The sequence below is a fragment of the Micromys minutus genome, assembly GCF_963924665.1.
Source record: "Micromys minutus genome assembly, chromosome: 22".
NCBI lineage: Eukaryota > Metazoa > Chordata > Mammalia > Rodentia > Muridae > Micromys > Micromys minutus.
The window spans coordinates 14,379,074-14,392,662 of NC_137957.1; the positions used below are offsets into that span (position 1 = coordinate 14,379,074).

Here is a 13,589-nt window from a genome sequence, read left to right on the forward strand (position 1 = left end):
GATGGTTGTGAGCTGCTATGTGGGTGCTGGGACTTGAACTTGGATCCTAGGGAAAAGCCTCGAGTACTCTTACCCAGTAAGCCACCTCCTCAAGCCCGGAAAGAACAGTTTTTAAAACAGTAAAATATCAGCTCACATCTGGGCAGTCACATTGATGACATTATGTGGGCATGACAAAGTGGGTTTGGAAAAGCCTACGAGGCCTCAACTCTACAGTAAGAACCACCAGCAACTGAGGAGAGCTGGGGTGGCAAAAGGTGGCCTCCCCCAGGGGAGAGTACAGCAATTGGCTGCCCACGAAAGCACACACACGAGTAACATTATATAGAGTAGGTTATATTTAAGAATATATAAGAATTAAGATATATACGTGGTGATGGTACACACCTTTAATCAAGTCACTTGGAAGGCAGAGGCTGGCGTACCTCTGTGAGTGTGAGGCCTGTTCTACAGAGAGAACTCCAAGACAGCTAGGGCTACACGGAGAAACCTCATGTCAAAGCAAACAAGCCAGACAGCCAGCCAACCAACCAACCCAGAAACAAGAATATCTATATCTGTATATCTCTGTCTCCATCTTCCTTAGCTCTTTCTGCAGAAAATGCCAACTAATGAAAGAGGCCATGAGGGAGAAAGGGGAGGGCTTGGAGGGAGGATGGATAGGGGAGAAGCATTATTCTATCACAACAATAAAAAAATACCTTCAAGTGAGGCAAAGATGCCAGAGCCTTAAGCCTCTCTACATCCGTCACTCAGTGGCAGCAACTGTCACAAGCTACATTGACTTCAGTCACTTTCTTTTTTAATTCCTTGGGATAGTATTTTTAGACAAATACCAGACATTGGTATCTGACTCTAAGGAGCCTGTCATTTTCTTCTGAACTGACAGTTCTCAAGTTAAGATGTGGCTAACAAGCATTGGAAAGACTGAACAACATCACCAGTCCCGGGCGATGCAAATTAAAGGCAGGGTGAGACATAACCCCCAATTAGAAAGGTCCAAAGATGGAAAGAAATGATGTCAGGGATGTGCAGAAAAGGGGAGCCCATCATGCACATTGTTGGGGGGGATGTAAATCACTTAAGCTACTGTAGACGTCACTAGGAAAGTTCCTCAAAACCTGAAAGTAGAACTCTGTGTTGTGGGATGGGTTTGTCCACTGTGCATTCAGATGCTGATTGCTGTGCTCAGAGATCTATCTGGTTGTAGTCTGGACATTGACGCTGTCATGATATCTGGAGCATCTCCTGTATCCATGATGTGTGTAAGTTCCTTTCCATCACCTGATTGGTTAATGAAGAGTTGATTCAGCCTATAGCTGGGCAGAAGAGAAGAAGGCGGGACTTCTGACCCCAATCAGGGAATCCCAAGCAAAAAGAGAGGGGCAGAGAAGAGAGAAAAGGAGGAGGATAAAGACCAGGAGGCCACAGGCAGATCATCAGGAGAGCCATGAGGAGACACAGGGAACAGAATGAGCCAGGGGAAGAAATCAGGTAAAGTGGCTGGAAAGCTGTGGCCACAGAGCATTAGAATAGATGAGTATCTGACCAGCACAGTGCCTGTAGCTTGTGAATAAATTTACTAGGTCTCCATGATATATATTCGAGAACTAAAATGGGCTAGAGGCATAGAGATGCCCTATCATTACTTGGGAGTAAAAAAGATGAAGAAGCCCCTGGCATTGCGTCTACAACTCTCAGTTACCCTACAATCCTAATGCTGGCTTTCCAAAGAAAATGAAATTATCTAATAAAATATGCACAGTGCTATGTTTATTCTTGTACCAGACACAACAGCTGAGGTCTGAAATCAACAATCAGTAACCAAGACATAAATGAATGAGAAATAGGCAGGGGCAATGACTTCTGGAGTTCTGTGGAGTAGAGAGAATCTACAACAATGTACAGCTCATTTCAAAAGAATTGGAAGACTCTGACGACCCTCCTCACCTAGAAATAAAGTTGGAGGTGAGAACAATGCTTAGTTATCTTGATTTGATCATGACACATGGAACACATGTATCAAATTGTTGTAACAGTACCCTCAGAAGCATGTAAATTACTACATGAAGCATGCAGGTGCCAATCACTATGAATAAACACTATTCCTGCGATAGATCTTTAGATGGTGCACACATAGGGGGTAGCTATAGGGCAGGTTTTATAGACCCCTGACTGCTATTAATTCACCTATACAACTGGCCTTCATTACTTGTTTTCCAGCATCCTACCTAGTTTGTAATTTCCCCCATTGTCTCAAAAAAGTTTTTAATGCATGTTGGTGTGTATGTACACACTTCTCCGTGAGACCATGGATGTGACGCCCCAGGGCACAAGTGCACATCAGAGGACTTGATTGCTCCATAGCTCTCATCTACCTGGTCCTGCCTTGTTTCTGAGATCAAGTTGATGTTGCATTTATGAGGATACCTGACCCATGAGCTTCCAGGGATACTTCTGTTACCCACCTCTCTGTAAGAATAGGGGGAAATTACCATACTTGGCTTTAGATTGGAACTCAGTTCCTCATATTTGCATGGCCACTACTTTACCCACTGAATCGTCTTTCTCAGCTCAGGAAAGCTTATTAAATTAGCGGGATCCCAAAAAGGGCCATTCACCGCCTCCTGTGTTAGGCTCTGTATTTCCTCTTGTCTGGTGCATATGCCCATCCCTGCTCCCTAGTGCTACTGACTTATAGTAGCCACCTAATCCAGGGGTAACTTCATTCCAAGACCCTGAGGATGCCCAAAGGGGAGCATCAAATGCTATCCACAAGCACATCAATACCCTCACAGTTGATCTGATGGTTGATTTGCATTACAAGTTATAGACTATTATCTTAGTTAGGGTTTTACTGCTGTGAACAGACACCATGACCAAGGCAACTCTTATAAGGACAACACTTAATTGGGGCTGGCTTACAGGTTCAGAGGTTCAGTTCATTATCATCAAGGTGGGAGCAGGGAGCAGGCATAGTGCTGGAGGATCTGAGAGTTCTACCTCTTCATCTGAAGGCTGCTAACAGAATACTGACTTCCAGGCAGTTGGATGAGGATCTTAAAGCCCACACCCACAGTGACACATCTACTCTAACAAGGCCACACCTGCTCCAACAGGGCCACACCATCTAACAGTGCCACTTCCTGGCCGAGCATATACAAACCATCATAACCATGATTGAGGGAATCCAAGACAGGAACCAAAGTCAGGGGCCTAGAGCCTGGCTCCAAAGCAGAGAGCAAGGCTGCTACTCCCTTGTTCCCTGTTCTGCTCCCTTTCTTATGGAGCCCAGGCCCTCCCTCATCAATGATCAATTGAGAGAATGTACCATCATTGAGGTTGCAAAGAATAGCCTTCTCCTGCCCGGCCCTGTCACTCTTCTTATTAGCCTGAATTACTTTGTAAAAACGGAATTTGTTCTTCAATTAGCGTTGCCTGACTAACGCGGTTCATACAGGAAAGGCAGAACGGATGCTAATTCAATTTCAGAAAAGAAAATTACTTGGCCCTTTGGAGCTTCCCATAATCATTGAGTTCAAGTGATTTCTGGTATTCTTTCAGATGCTTGAACGCATTCACGTTTTCGAAAAGGTGCGGTGTTTCTCATGTTAACCTGTGATCCTTTCCCCAGGACCCATTTGTACTGACTGTGTTTTCCAGTACAAGTTATCACAAATGCACCTTGAATATTTACTGATGTCCCCCTTCTGGAATCGGCTTCTGTCCCCTACCCCAGTTCTTGACTAGAAGGGAAGTTTCTACATTTAATTCTCAAGAGGAGAAAAAGGAGGCGGGGAAGGGGGAGAAGGCAACCTGTGGATAGACCGCTGGTAGACTGGCATCCGTGGGGCCTATTGACTGATGTAAGATCTGTTCTTGAGTTGCCTATGTGGCTCTGTGGGTATTTTATCTTCTACTCACTTTTCTTTGTTTGAGCCACATCCTCCGTGGAGGGAAGGATAGCCCCAGCTCCTAACCAGCAGTGTGTGCTTTTTAGCCCTAGGTTACTTGCAACTTGCTACACTGAACATCATCACTTTGGGTTCCTTGGTTGGCTGAGTAAGGAAATCAGCATCTATCCTGAGGTACTCCGAATGAGGCAAGCCTAAACTCACGAGGGGAATCAGGAAGTCCTCTTTAGTCTTACAGCCGACCCTTGTTTTCCAACACCGTCAACCAGAACCCTTGCATTTGGAGAATGCACCGAGACTTGTGAGATTGTTCTTCACTTGGTTGGCTTGTGACTCTTAGTTTTCTGCTCTATAGGACAGAACCTGGGAGGGGCTTGCGGAGGTTTGGTTGAGAAAGGCCCCCCAAGACTCATAGATTTGAATACTTTGTCACCAGGGAGTGGCGCTATTTGAAAGGATGAGGAGGAGGTCTGGCCTTGTTGAAGGGGGTGTGGCTTTGTTGGAGGAGGTGTGGCCTTGTTGGAGGAGGTGTGGCCTTGTTGGAGGAGGTGTGGCCTTGTTGGAGGAGGTGTGGCTTTGTTGCAGGAAGTATGTCGTTGGGGATAGGCTTTGAGGTTTCAAAAATCTCCAGAGTCTCTCTCTTCCTGCCGCCTGTGGATCCAGATGCAGAGGTCTCAACTGTTTGTCCAGCGCCATGTCTGTCGGTGTGCTGCCATAGTCCTGACTTGACATTGGACTTCTGAGACTGCAAGCAACCAAGTCCCAATCAAAAGCTTTCCTCTGTCAAGTTGCCATGGTCACAGTGTCTCTTCACAGCAACAGGCTAAAGGATAAACAACTATTAACACCCAAAACTGCCAGTGTCAACCAGTTAACTAGAACATTGAAGATGGGTTTGCTTATAAGCCTCTGAGTCTTTGTTACTGGCTAAGGCCTTTTCCTTTTCCCGGCTTTACATATGACATATCTTGATGGTAAACTGTTCAGGGCGAGTGGCAGCTAACTGCTCTGAGACAGAAATAAAGGTTTCTGTGGGAAGACATCCTGAGGTCAGAAGATACTGAATTTCAACAGCCATCTGTATCCTTTCCTCGGAAATTGCTTACGAGTCATAAATTAACACAGATGAAGTTAATTATTTGAGATCTATAGAAAAGGCCCCATAAATTTATAATATACTAATGGGAAACACAGTCTGGTGCTCTCAAAATAGCCACAGTAACTCACACCATGCAGCTCTGCTTGCCCGAGGGTTGCTAGTGCTAACTTCTGATTTATTCCTGGGCCCCCCACATTTCTAGGGATTTTGAGGCTTTAGTCACATATCCTCCACACACAGCCTTATCCATGCACTTTCTCTCATGTGACTGCCTCTGCTCTTCCAACAATTCTGTACAAGAAAATCATCTTTCTTCTAATAAGGTCACAGAGCCTTAAAGAAGTTGATGGGATGACTTGTTTTGATCTAATGCAAACACGCCAGGATTCAATCCTGGAATATCTGACCTCATTTGCTGGGTGTCTTCTACCAAATCATGATTTCTGTTTGGATATAGAATCTTCTCGCTGGCTAGGCAGCCTTTATTTATTTTCCACGCCCCAACAAACTGAAGATGAATCATGTATCATGTTTGCTGTGTTGCTTCTCCTTTGCGCCCTCTTGTGGTCTCCTGGAACATCACACAAAATCCTGCTGTTTGAAGATGGCCCTCTTGAAGCTGGTTTTGCCTTCTCTTCTAGCCCGTGTAGACACAGTCTATCTTGTAGAATCTCTATTCAGGAGAGGTGTCAGGGGGAAATTGAGGCATTGACACAGTTGCAAGGTTTTTCCATTCCAAAGGAGCCTAAACAAAGCCGTGAATGGGGATAGATACAGTTCAATGGAGATCGGCCCAATTCTGCGACTTCACACAGTTGCTTCAAAGTCTAAAGCCAGAGCAAGAACTATGGCAGCGGGTAGCAAGGCCACTGAGATTCAGGTTCAGATCTGGTTTACGTTTTTAAGCTAGACTGTCTGCTTGTCTGAACTATATCGCAGGTAGGGACCCGAAAGTCAACTGATACTTTCACCAGAGCCAATTTATTCCCCTTCAAGAGCAACTAAGTACAGCGCCTTTGGAAAGTCACAGTAAATGACAGGCACCCTGGAAGCAGTTTCTAAGCCCCGACAGCCTCCTTATAGCTCAGCCATTTGTTTCCAGCAATGATGCTGATTTCCTTGGAAGCCAGGAGGCACTTGGGATTACTCCTGGCAGACATTATTGGGGAGCTGTGTTACTTTAAGTAAGGCATTTCAAGCAATGCCAGATTCGAGGATGGTCCTACCTTACTTGTAGATCTTGGAGAAAAAGAAAATAATAAAATAAAAAATAAGACTCCATCTTCCCGGGCAGCTCTTCAGCCCAAGAGGAAGCAGATCTTGTTTATGTCCCTTGAAGCTTCCAGGTTTACAAACAAATTGGGTCAGAAAGGCAGCTGCTCCTTCCACTTTGGCTGAGGAGGAAAAAGGCCAGCTGCTTCTGACATTGCCTCCTGCTGTTCCCCGGCATCCTGTGGCACTGAGGGCTGAGCTGTGAGATCAGGATCCAAGCAAGACGCTGACTCCAAGTGTTGGCTCCAGGCTGACCTTGTCCTGGAGAACTTAGTCCTGGCCAAGGGAGGGCGGTCGCTGAGGAACTGTGGCATATTGACAACTGCTTTCCTAATTCACCTCAAGCACCTGAATAATGCAGTGATTTCACAGACAAACGGACAGACAAACGGAGAGTTCGACTCCAGCCACGGGAGCTGACACTCACCTAGTAATGGGCTCCAACCGCTCCAACCTTTCTTTTTGCCTCTGCTGTTTCTGAGCAGCTGGCTTAGAAGCTGGCTGGCTCTGAGCATGAGTGCCTATTCCTGGTGTCTTTTCTCAGAACTGCCTGATGTTACCTCATGGCATTGGCACTCCACACTCAACCTCTGCTCCCTAGTTCTCCCAACACTCCATCCTGGCTTCTCTATCTCTGAACCTCTTCTAATTCCTCTTCAGATTAAAGATGTCATATTCCTGCTAGAACCCCATGGGCCTCTTTGATTCAGGGACTGGATTGTCAGCTTTTGTCAGAGGCATATGTCCACTGATACAGAGCCTGTGAGAATTAGAGCCTAAGGTTGCTGTCATTCATGGGGGAGGTGACAGGTTGGAACTGAACAGGGTCCTACTGAACAAAGCACCCATCGTCTTGATTTTATTTCCTCACTGTAGACAGATTCCCGGAAACTGGCAATGCCAGTGCCTCAGACAAGGAAGGATCACCAAATCCCATCTTAAAAGAGAGAAATACTGATAAGCCTTTAAGGACCACAATACTGCTGGACAAGAGATGGGGCAAAGCTGTACAGAGGGAAGTCCCCGAGCACGAGGACACCGGAGAAGCAGGATGACCTTCAGAGAGCCCAGCATGCTAAAGGGACACTCTATGAATGATATCAAACTCCACGACCTACAAATCAATCATAGCAGAGACATACGGACATCAGGGAGTCGGAGCCATAACAGAAGGTATAAAGAGCACCAACAGTAGCTACAAGGCACAGCAGCTGGAAATCTTGTCTCCCAGGACCACTGGAGGTCATATGAGATGGAGGATATCAGCTCCTCTTGACGTACGGACCTTCCTCAGACTGGAGAGGTGAAAAGTTCACAAAACGGGACAAGATACAAAATGGGCTCTTCCTGGCAAAACTGCAGGGGACTTCTGAGTCACCCTTTGGAATAGACAGCATGCCAAAGACATGGTGATGTCATCTGAGACCCCTCATGCCACCGATTGATAAAGATGCCTCTTGATTGCTCTTTAAACGAGCTTTGTCATTACTGTCATCTTATGTCACTGAAGTAAAATATTTTTTAAAAGGATTGCCGGGGACATTGCTTAATTGGAATGTGCAACCCAAACTCTGTTCCTTGTCACCCTAATCAATGTTCCCCCGACAGTGTTCAGACTGTTGTCTGCCCTTGGCGTCACAAGGGATAATCCGGCTGCCAGGCTGACACAGTGACATTCAGAGAGCCTCCATTTCTGAGTGAACAGTCTCCTGGCTTTACTGTCTGTCCTTGCTCACTCCAGGTCTTATGGAGATACAGTAGAGTCTCAGGAAAGTGTGCGCTGGGAGCCCCCCACCCCCCCCACCATAGCAGGTGGCCCGGCCCCCTCTCTTTGAAGCCTGGAAACCCAGACCCACATTCTCTCTACTTCTGAAGAAAAAGGAGCCCAGCAAAGCAGAGCTTTAGATAACAATCCAAGTTCACACCCCGACTGGGCTGCTTTTAGCTTCCAGTAATTTCCACCACAGGCAGTCCTGCGCCTACAGTTTGGAGGTTTGTGGCTGGCATGCAGACTCCTCAAATCTGCCCTGGAGACCTCAGATATTTAGTGAAGAAAGAGGCATGTGTGAGAATGAGATGTTTGCAGCTCCATTTTCCTCCTAGGGCCATGTCTATTCCTAACTAGGGGGCAAGTTTACAAAAGAATCTGGTGTGTTGGCTGCAGTACTCAGTCCGAGGAGTAGAGCGGCTTCACCTCGATAGCTCTCTTCTGACAAAACTCCCAGGCTGCAAATATACAGTGATCTTGCCCGGGGGGGGGGGGGCGAAAGCTGAGGCTCCGGAGTGTCCTAGGAGTGACTCAAAAGTTCTGGTGTCCTGAAAGCCTTAAGTAAATTAAAAACAAAACAAAACAACCCTGGAAAATTATTTTAAGAATCCTTCTGTCAAAAGACATAAACAAATAGCTACATGCCTTAAGTTCGATGCTTAATTCTGTTGGAAATCATGTACCGTACGGCACCAGAGACTGTCAAGTTCAACAGGGCTAAATTCAGGAACTTGCCTTCTTGCTAAAGAGCTGTGTGTGTGTGTGTGTGTGTGTGTGTGTGTGTGTGTGTGTGTGTGTGTGTGTGTCTGCAGGTGAACATGGAAGGGAAGCTGTGATTCATCACAGAAATAGATCAAATGGCCACCAAAGGATGCTTAATATTCCAAAGGGGAAGGACCGTTACCAATGAAGCATAGCTAAGATCGAAAGTCCCTTATCTTCAAAGAGAAGGACCTTGTGATAAGTTACGGCAGGAAACAGGACTCATTTTAAAGATAAAATACGGAAGCTCCAGGGCCCTAAGTGTAGCCTCCCTTCTCTCTCATCTACCATTCTGTGTCTGTGATTACATTAAAACAGAATAAGACTTCTGTCCGTGATTCTCAATCTTTAGACCTCAAGAGGATTCACCAACAGTGTTGTTAAAATGCAGGTGTCCCTGGCCCAGGGTCCCCAAAAACACAGAGACCCAAGCACTCCACGGTGATGGTCATCTCTCATCCATAGCCTAAACAACTATCAAGTTTTCAACTCTTCAAACTGTGGTCTGAGGTCTATTAGTAACTCTTGGAATTAGTTCAATGCAGTTTGGTACTTAAGAAACAAAAACCAGCAAGAATGTCAGTGTATACTCTGCTGGAAACTTTGGATTCATTCATAGATAGGAAGGCAGCATGTACTAAACTGAGGAGTTGTCACTGGCATTGAGAAAGATGGAGAAACAGGAGTCCATGGTAGACCCAGCACCACTGTTTGCCACATCATCACACTGAGTACCAAATCACTCCAGCTCTGGTTTATTCCCCTGCACAGACCCAGGAAAGGAAGTGAGACCATAGGTCTTCTTTCTCCTAAATGCTGGGAATGGCAGCGAATGAGCCAGCCTTCCTCAATGAATGTGGACAATGTATAGTTAAGCGGGAGAAGAACCTAAGAGCAACGAGGCATAGTGGATGAATAATAGACCATTTAGAGCTCAGACTTTCCCAAGGGACTGAAGGAGGGGAGGGGGAGGAGAATGTAGGTAGGAAGAAGGGAGGAAACAATGAAAAAGAGAACAGATTGAGACAGGACGAAGTTCAATTTCCTGTGTCAGTTTCTACCAGTGGAGTCTTTGGGACCGTGCTGATTCTGAGTCTACAATGAGGCTGAACATCATGATTGCCAGAGACTAGATACAGGGCATACAAAGTGGACACATGGCTGGTGATGAGTCCAGTTTGGTAGTGTGGTTGCCTAGCATTGCATGAAGCCCTCAGTCTGGTACCTAGCACCAGAGAGAAAACCAGGAATGCTGACACACACTTGTATTTCAAACATTCATAGGGTAGAATCCAGGAAGGTCAGATATCTAAGGCTATATGATGAGTCTGAGGCCATCCTGGGCTATGCAAGAATCTGTCTCAAAAGAAAAAGAAATGTCAAGATGTGCTCCTCAATGACAGGTCTCTTTCACTTAACTAGCTTCCCCGTCCACAGTCCTACCACCTCCCAGTAACCTATTCACAGTTTGAACCTACGAATGGATTACAGCATCATTTAAGCCAGAGCTGTTATTACGTAATTGGTGAAGATGTCTTTGAAACACCCAGAGGTGTGTTATTAAGATCCTAGGCATCTCTTATTCCCCTCACAATTGACCACTGCAGCAGTCAAGAAACTAACAGACAAGCTAACATTTTCTTCTGTATGAGGTGAGGTTAGTGGCCTGCCCCCAGGAGGTAGAGGGCTTGAGATTTTTACTTTCCTTGTGTTTCTTACAATGACATGAAGTTCTCATTCATTTTCATCCATTCATCCTCTCTTGATTCAACTTCTAATTAAAAGAATAACCTGGATATGAATGGGTCCAGTGGCAAACAACCACCAGAAAGACTGAAACAGAAAAGTAACAGCAAGCATGCTTAGAGACATTGATGTCACCTACCATGGTTACTCTGATCTCTGATGTACTGCATAGTAGAAAATCCTCTACTGTAACCTTTTGGGGACCAAAAAATCCACCTTTGTTAGGACTCTGCCTGGTACTCTAATTTGAATATCTTTAGCTTTTCTACTTCTGTAGCCCATTTCATGACACCACTAATTTATGACAAAGGCTTAATGACAAGCAGGCATGATCAGAGGGAAGATAACTCTATTCTATCAATGTTATGATTTAAATATGTAATGTTCCCCCACGACATGACTAGTTGAATGATTTGTCAGGAAATCTTGCTGCTAAACTTGACAGCCCTTAGCAGCAAATCAGCCCTTGGTGCAAAATAGTGAACTCACTTTGTCAGGAGGGCTTCCACTTCTCTGGGGTGTGTGTGTATGGGGGGGGGTTCTTAGACCTCATCTGAGGAATGTAGTCTTGCTCCTGAGATTCTTGGAATGCCTACCAATGCTAATGAGGCATCTTAGTACCTTAGCCTTCAGCCAATGACTTTTTTTCATTCTAGATATTCTCATTCCCTTACTCAAACTATATAACCTTTGATTCACCCTGACTAAAGTGTATGCATACAAATCCACCGCGACAAACAAATATACACAAGCTAAGATTGTCTGAGAGAGCTGTTTGATTGAAGATTGTCAGAGAAGGAAGACCTTTACCTAAAAGAGCTGTAACACTAAGATCCTCGGAAAAACACCACTCCAACTCTCTTGCCCCCAGCATTCACTCTCAGCCAGGACATTCTAGTCTCCAATTCATCCTTCCAGCCCAGTGTGCAGTAGCATCCAGACCCCTAAGCAGAGAACGTGAAACCACAGCTGGAGCCCAAAACACAGACCACAAATGATTGACCCCAAGTGTTGGTGGTATGTTGGGAGGCTGTGGAAACTTTTGAAAGTGGTGCCTAGCTAGAGAAAGCTGGTTGGTGGGAATGGGTTTTAAGGAGCTTTCAGTTCCAGAATGGTTCTCTGCTTTCTGGTCCAAGATATAAAGAGAACTTCTCAGACATGCCACATTGAAATGGGCTGCATGCTCTGAATCCATGAACAAAGCTAAATCTTTCTTTCTACAACCCGAGTCCATCAGACATTCCATCACAGCAATGAACATGAACTAAACATGTCAGCATGCTTTCCCACCATGTCAGATGCCCAAAGACAAAAACACCTGAGACTCCAGGCATGGTCAAAGGGGAGGCCAGTAATTTTGTTAATGACCATTTCCTTCTCAACCCCTGAAGTGTGCTAAGCAACAAACACATTGATGGCCTATCAGGGTAACCAAATTCAGCTGAAGGTATGTGAGATATTCTCAGATGCTTCCCATAGGACTCCGAAGCATGCCGAAGTGACCACAGGCTCCATCTTAACCAAACGCTTTAGGAGGCTTTGATCCTAGAGCACCACTTAGTTTCTGAGAACCTCATTTTGTTGGGAATCAGTTTGGAAGATAGTAAAGCTACAGGAGAAATGTACTTAGAACCATATTTAGGGGAAATGACTGAAGAGGTGGGAGGAAAGCAATATGACATTTATCAGGCTGTGGTGACCTGTTTGTACCCATGATCTTATGAACTGCCAATTCACACGGGTGCACAAATGTGCCAACTGGTCTACCTGCTGACATCGGTTAGATTTAAGTATGAGATAGTCTTCCTTTTTAATAAGGTCTGTATTTCAGCAGAGCCCAACTAATATTTTTTTCAGTTTAAACAATATCCACATGTAGCTTAGTGTCATTATTTTTGTTGGATACTTTCCATTCAGGAAGCATAGGGAGACAAGGCGTTTATGTTCGTAGGTCATAAGTCTTTGAGGAAGTAGCTTCATTCCAGAAAGAAGAATGACAACAAAGAGACAATGTCATACTGAATATTATCTTATCTTATAAATGATAGTAAGTGACTACTAAAAGTGTCTATTGTGAGGGCTGAAATATGCAGCAGACAGGATTCAGTTGGTACCCTGTACACGATGGTATCATTTCTCTTTGAGGCTAAAAGAGAGGAGGTAAACAAGCCTGCTTTTCTCAACCTGGGTAGAAACTGAGAGGAGGGGGCAGGCAGCGGTTATCCCCACCCCCCAACCAAGGAACTTAGGAGGACTGGTTTCTTCTTTGCACGGCTAAGAATTAACATTGACCATGTAGCCTTTGCAATTTAATAGCCATAAAATTTCTTATGACATGATGGTAGAAGTCAATCTGTGAGGTAGGATTGGGTGTTACCACGCAGATGTATCCAGGACAAACAAGCAAGCTAACCTGTGTAATGGTGGCTCAATGTCTGAAGCATCTTTGCTTTTCTGAAACTCTCTTAATGCAAAGAAGTCGCATTAAGGTCATATGAGAATAATTTTACTCCTGAAATACACCATGGTGTTTCTTTTGTATATGCTTCTTTCTGTGCTTGAGGTGCCTCTCCACCCTCCACCTCCTATGTTTAGGAAGGCTTTCCCATTTCCTTTACAGCCACCTTCTGCACTCCAGAGCTGCCCAGGCCGGCTGCCATTACTGTACTGATCCCAGTGTCCCCCCACTGTTTCCTAGATGTCTTACCACTGGTCTCTAATTTCCCCATCTTCTGAGGGGATGCATACACAGTACTCACAGTCTATGTGTCCACAGATGGATGCATGGTAAAATAAAGGAATAACTCATGACGGTATCTTTCCCCACTTTATCATATTCTGTCAGCTACAAACCAAACAGCTATTTCCCAGGCTAGTTAGGGAATCCTTCTAGGAAAAGGGAGTGGAGACCTGTTAATTCCTTTCAACCTGACACTTATCTACTCCTTTGAGTGAAATGAATTCTGTTAGTAGATTATTAATGAGAGTGAGGGTCTTAGTTTTCATGGAAAGCAAGGTTGGGGTTGCC

The 13,589-nt window shown here is 45.1% G+C and overlaps 1 protein-coding gene across 13 annotated transcripts in view; it reads right to left on the bottom strand.

Annotated features, from left to right (window-relative positions):
• The window catches only part of GRIP1 (glutamate receptor interacting protein 1), a gene marked incomplete at its 5' end in the record, with an annotated part of 570,261 nt that overhangs the window by 5,431 nt on the left and 551,241 nt on the right, over positions 1-13,589 (bottom strand). The window lies entirely within an intron of this gene.